Source organism: Myotis myotis, unplaced genomic scaffold, assembly GCF_014108235.1.
Source record: "Myotis myotis isolate mMyoMyo1 unplaced genomic scaffold, mMyoMyo1.p scaffold_m19_p_12, whole genome shotgun sequence".
NCBI lineage: Eukaryota > Metazoa > Chordata > Mammalia > Chiroptera > Vespertilionidae > Myotis > Myotis myotis.
Window position 1 is genome coordinate 43225605 of NW_023416316.1, and position 6735 is coordinate 43232339.

Below are 6735 nucleotides of genomic sequence, written 5' to 3' on the forward strand. Positions count from 1 at the left end.
CCAGACCAATAAGAAGTTTACACCATCCTTAGGGCAACCAATGGTAGGAAAGATCAGGGTACTATATAGGGGCTCTAGGGGGCTTAATCAGGTGGGCGCTGCCACTTCCCGGTGTGCCGAGGAAGCTTGTATAGGCGGAGTGCGCTCACGCCATTGCATCTGCCACTGCACTGAGATAAATCTCCTGAGCTCTTCCCACAACTAGTTCCCTTCCAACCCAATACCAGTACTATATGCCCTATGTCAGTGAATGGCATCCAGTTGCTTCAGCCTTTGCAAATGTCTAAACCACCCTCCCTTCTGCCCTCTACCTGGCTACCTTCTCATCCACCTTAAGCATAACTTCCTTGGGGAAAGGATTTCACAACCTTCCAAAAGTTGATTTGGTGCGTTTTATGTGCTCTTAGAGCACATAGAGAATTCTATAGCAGATACAGAATCCTATAGCACATGCAGAAGCAGGGACTAGCCTTCTAGAAATTATCTTTTTATTCATCCATCTCTCAACTACAGTAAACTGTAAGCTCCTGAGGCAGCAGCAATGTTCACCTTATTCATGTGACATATCTATAGCCTGGCACATAGCAGGGGCTCAATAAATATTTTTTGAATGAATGAATAAATGAATAAAGTTATACATATACCTCTATCTGAATGAAAAGATTTTATCATTTAAAATAATGTTCTATTGATATTTTAATGTTTTTTTCAAGCAGGATTTCATAAAAGACAAGTCTTTGGTGCTTTTCATTTATTATTAGGAACATAGATAATATTTTAACTCCAACACTTTAAACTGTAGTATGGATTTCAATCTATGAAGTAAACTCTGACAAGTTTTCAAAATACTTATTAATTTCACTGTGGAATTTTAAAATGTGAAATTATATGTAAATATAAGTTAAAAGGTCATCTAAAGCCTCAGATAAAAATCTTTCATGCTTAGAAGTCTTTCATTTTAATTATATAATTATAAACTACAATGCAAGATGTATTCTGAAAAGTATTTTTGATCTTCAGTTGTTACTGTAAATGGGTCTGTTGCAATTTTTCTTGCGGCTTATGTGATAAAACTTATTATAATTTCTGAGGAGATAGAAAATCATACAACTGTTACCAGAATTTTTTACTTGTGGACATTTTAATGAACTTCCCTCCATGTAGCTTCAAGCTACTAGGATACAGGTCCCTACAACACCCTTAATCTTCTCAACTCTTCTGCTGAAGAACTTGACTTTCACAATGGCAGGCTGCTTTCCCTTCCCCAGAACTTTGTAGTAGTTCGATTACATCACATCAATGGAAGGAGCAGCTCCAGTCTTGTTTTTGGCAGCATTTACGTCTGCTCACTGACCAAGGTACATACACTGTTTATCAAGGTTGACAGTTGGGCAGAAGCTCTGGTTTCTCTTTAAGAGGTGATGCCTCACACCAACTTTCCCAAAATAACCTGGGTGATGTTTGTCAAAGTTGATCCTGTGATGATGCAGGCCACCAGCATTACCTCAGCCCCAGGTGCTTCAAGTGCTTACCGACGCAGCCGTGGCCATGGCTCACGTGGTTCCGAAGTTTTCAGATCTTTTTCAGTCTGGATGGCATGTCGATGGCCGAGATGCAATCTGTTGCCAGAATTTATGCAAAATGTTTCTCAGAAGATGCGTGTGTGTGTGTGTGTGTGTTTACATTTTATGACTGTAAGTCAGCCAAATTAAAAGAGCAAATTGATGGGATAAAATGTAAAGAATGGGGAGGTATAACAAACTTTCCCTGAAAGAGTCTAACTTTCTACATAGTTGTGGGTTTTTTAATCACAAATAATTCAACTGCTTTGTCCTGATACCCAATGCAGGTCATCAGAGGGACTTAAGAGTCCTCCTCTTGGAATTCAAGTTGGAATCAAACAAGGTCTGGGGAAGCCACAGTCAAACTTTGAACTACCTTTGAGGAAAGAGATTCATTGGTCAAACATTAACTGTCCAGATATGTTGACACCATGGCCACACTGTAGTGAGAATGAATGGTCTCCAATTTAAGGCAACAATATGGATGAATTTCACAAACATCATGTTGGCCAGACAGAAAGGATTCTACTTATATAGACTTTAAAAGCAGATAAAACTGATCTATGGTGTTAATAGTCAGGATATTAGTTGCCCTGGAAAGAACTCAACTGGGAAAGAATGTGATGGGGGCTTCTGGAAGCTGGTAATGTTCTCTTTCTTCATCTGGGCATTTGTACTTTGGTGTATTTACTTTGGTAAGTTCATCAAGCTACATTTACCATTGTGTACTTATCTCTATGTATGTTATACATTGGAAAAATTACTAATAAAATAAGCATCCAGTAATTTACTCCTGTCTCCAGAGCTTCTAATCTAGGGAAACGAATACCCTGAACTATGGCCTCCCAAAATGTGGCTAAAATGGCAGGTATGAAAACTAGGGAAACAGTATATTGAAATATAAGTTTCACTGGGATCACCAAATGCAACAAATATATTCTAAAACCAGATCACCATATGCAAAATTTACCAAGGAAACATGGAGACCCACTTCCATAATTCTTGGATCCCACAGAATTTTTTAAGAGATGTTGTTGGAAAGGATTTTGCCAAAGAAAGTTCCCATTTCTGCCTGTGGTTGTGGCGGCGGTGGGAGTAAATGAGGGAGGGCTGCCACTTCCTTCCAAGGCTCCTAAGACACCTTCACAGACAATTTTCCTGCAGCTGGAAAACACAAGGATGACTCTTGACCAAGGATGTTAAAGCAGCCTAGGGCACCAAGGTAGAGGTTGTGTTGGGATCCGCCAGGGTTGTCAGGCCAAGGCATTTCTGGATATTTTTTAATGGATCATATGTGCACCTCATGGGAGAAATCCTGTCCAGTAGGGTCACTTAGAGGGCGGAGAACCCTCACAGCGGGACACTGGAGAGGGGCTGCAAATGAACACAAGTGAACAATCGGAATAGAGATGTATAAACCAGGTGAAATGACCAATAGGAAGTCTCCAGGAAACAACCTTCCAAAGGACCCAGAAAGTGCAAAGCCAGCCTACAGCAGTGCCAGTTCTGTGAGAACTTCCTCATATCTTACCATTCCTCCAACCCAAGAGGCAGAAACTGGCTAACCAGCTGGGTGGGAAAAGAAAAGAGAAGTGGCACACGGTGGAGAGGGGAAAACAACCATGCCTCCTTTCTTTTCTTGGCCGTTGCAGGCTACCAGTCTGAAACACACCCCAGCTAAGGGAAGATCTGCTACTAAAGATAAGGAAGGTGGTCAGAAAAAGCTAAGAACAAATGATTTCACTCATATGTGGGATATAAAACTGAAACTTGTGAACACAAGTAGCAATGTGGTGACTGCCAGATGGAAGGGGATAGGGGAGAAGGGGGTCCTAATATATGGTGACAGGAAAAGATTTGACTTTGGGTGGTGGGCACATGGTGCAATATGCAGATCTGGTGACACAGAAACCCACATCTGAAACCTATATGTTCAGGTTGATGTGCCCGCAACCCAGGTACATGCCCTTGACCGGAATCGAACCTGGGACCCTTCAGTCCGCAGGCCGACGCTCTATCCACTGAGCCAAATTGGTTTCGGCATAAAAATGCTCATTTTTAACAAGGGATGCAATAAAAAGTGCCTTCTACCTGGTTTATAAATTTGCATGAACTAACAAAAGCCACAGTTATGTGTGTAATTTTAATTTTTTATCTTTAACCTTTAAATTTTTTTAGTTAATGAGCAGGATTTTCTGCAACTGCTCATCTAGATTTACCAATTATTTTATTAATGTATTATTATTTACAATTTTATTTTGATGTTATTAATGTTATCATTATCAGCACCATTGATGATTCTCTGAGAGTAAGTTGCAGACATTATATCATTCTGTTCCTTTGCCTAAATACTTCAGTGTGTGTTTCCTAAGAATAAGGATATTCACTTATGTAACCATGATGTAAATATTAAAATTGGGAGGTATAACTTTGATGTAATACTGTTATTAAATACACAATCAAGATGCAGATTTTTGCCAGTTGTCTCAATAATATTCTTTGAAATATATTCTTTTTCCTGATCAAAATCCATTCCAGCATCCTTCATTGCTTTTACTTGCCCGGTATCTTTTACTCTCTTTTAATCTGTACCAGTTCTTCAGCCTTTTTTTTTTTTTCTTTTTGGGTAATGACAGTTTTTAAAGATTAACAGTTGTTAAGTAGAATGTTCCTCAATTTAAATTAGTCTGCTATTTCCTCATGATTAGAATCAGGCTTATTTTTCTTGGCAGGAGTTTATAACTTTTGACCTAATAAATTCCACTTTGGGGAATCCATTATAAGGCAATAATAGTAAACATGTAAAAAAAACAACACACAGCAATTTATACGGCTTTAAAGCAACACAGTGTCGAGTAATAATATAATCGCAGCCTACATGTTCTAAGATCATACTTGATATCCAACAGTGTGCTCTGTCCTTTATGTGCACCATCTTACTGAATCTTCTCAATGAAAGTGGTATGGCAACCTCTGTTCACTGCTCACCCAACAGCAATTCTCCCCTTTCTCCCTCTTGTGTTTTGGCAGCTCCAGAGAATGAATCAGTAGTTCTAAGCCAAACATGATTACCCACTCCTGTCTCCAGATGCTCTTTCCCAGCCTCCCTTGCAGCTGAGGGGGGGCATGACACTCTTTCTGGTCAGTGAGTTCTAAAGGCATGTTTTCCTGGAAGACTGCTGGGCAAGGCAGTCCTCACCTGGAGAAAGCCTAGACGTACTTCTTCTTTCCTACTTGGGGTATCGGTGTGTGCCGTGCCTACTTGGGATCATGGGGACCATCTTATAGCCATGAAGTTATAAGGCCTATGTGCTAAGGATGGCAGAGTGGAGAGATGGAAAGAACCGGGATGCTTGATAGCATTGTTGAGTTGCTGGCCTAGTCCTGGACTGCCTTCCTCTGGTTTTCTTGGCTAATAAACTAATAGATAAAGCCATTTTTATTTGGAGTTTTAGAAATGCGCTGCAATAGATATCGCAGATGATAACAACAGGAATAAATTACATGTCACTATAAGAGTGTTACATTACTTAATCTTTACAACAATCCTGGAAAGAGGTACCACTATTAACCACACTTTCTATATGATGAATGTCAACTGTAGCCCGGAATAGAAGCCCACCACCAAATCCCAGCAAGCATGGATCAGAGCCCAACTTTTCCCTCTGCAGAGACAGCAGAAGCTGGGGAGAGGAGAAAGTACAACATTTAGCAGATGCCTGGAAAATTGCCCAGACATAAGAACAAACTGAGGCATGGGGAACTGATTCTTTCTTTATGAAGAGGGAAGTAGACTGATGGGGAAGTGGGCAAATAGACAGGCCTGAGGTAAGTTAGGAAGGGAGTTGGGAGGCAGGAATGAGGCAATGACCATGTCCACGTGGGACATCTCAGCCAGGGCAGAGGGAACCAGACTAGACGGCCAGCACCTGACTGTCTCCTTCATAAACCTCCCCTCTCTCCATGAGATATGACCTTGGGGAAATTGCCTAAATCCTCCTGTAAAGAACTTTTTATTTCTTCATTTGTATCCAGTGTGTTGGCTGAGGAAGAGAAGGATGGTAGTGCCAGATTTGGGAGGCATAACTCTTTCCACCCTGTGCCCATACCCTACTGGAAAGTCCTTATTGTGGACTGCCTGGTGGCGAGAAGTAGATTTCAAGAGACAATGACCAAGATACAGAATCAGCTATCACCGTTTGGTCGTTTTCATAGCCTGTGGGATAAAGTCCAAATTCTTTGATAGGACCCTTACACTCAGGCCTGCCCACTTTCAAAGCTTCATTTTCTTGCCACTTCACTCTGTGCCCCTGAGCTCCCATCTCCCTTTTAATTCCTGCGATAGGCAGTGGTGTCTCCAGGCTCTCTGCCTTTGCATATAGTGTTCCTTCTGCCTGAAACATCTTGAACACACTCCAATGCCTACTTAAGACCCAGTTCCCATGTCACTTCGTTGGCAAGTCATTCTTTCCTCAGCGTCAGTCTTTCTGCCAACACCCTCTCCACAAGAATAAATCATTTCCTCTCTGTGCTTCCTCACACTCACAGAATTTGTGTGGCAATGACCTCCTGCATGGACACACAGAACTCAAGTCTCTTTCATCCTTCATAATGTGTGGCTCATTCCTAAACCATGAGCTCTAGGAAGCCGGAGGAAATATTGTTAATTGTTTGCCACTAGTGTCATTTAGTATAGAAGCTTGACATAAGGTAAACCCCTAGTAAATGTTTGGGGAATAAATAAAAGGCACAAACATGATGAGAGAATTAATTTATTTGTGACTTACTTTAAGGTCTTTCTAGTTATAAAATTCTATGGTATAAATATTCCTATTGAATATGAAATAATGTTGTACATTAGAATACAATCTAAATTCTAAATTTAAAATACTAATATATATAGTAAAGTGTACATATAAAACCATATAATATGTGCATGTTTATGTATATATCACTGTGATGATTTTAAGGAAAAGTTTCTTTTTTTTTTTCTTTCATAAAAATGTAGAAGTTTATTGGCAGCAGATACAAACTTCATCTGGGCAGAGGTGTCCCCAAAAGGGACCCCCTGGGGAGGGGCCCCCAAATGGGAAAAGTTTGCTCTCTCTCTCACTAATGGGAAAAATAAAACAAAAAAGTCCTGCCTGTGTCCCTTTGTCTCCAGTTTATATAT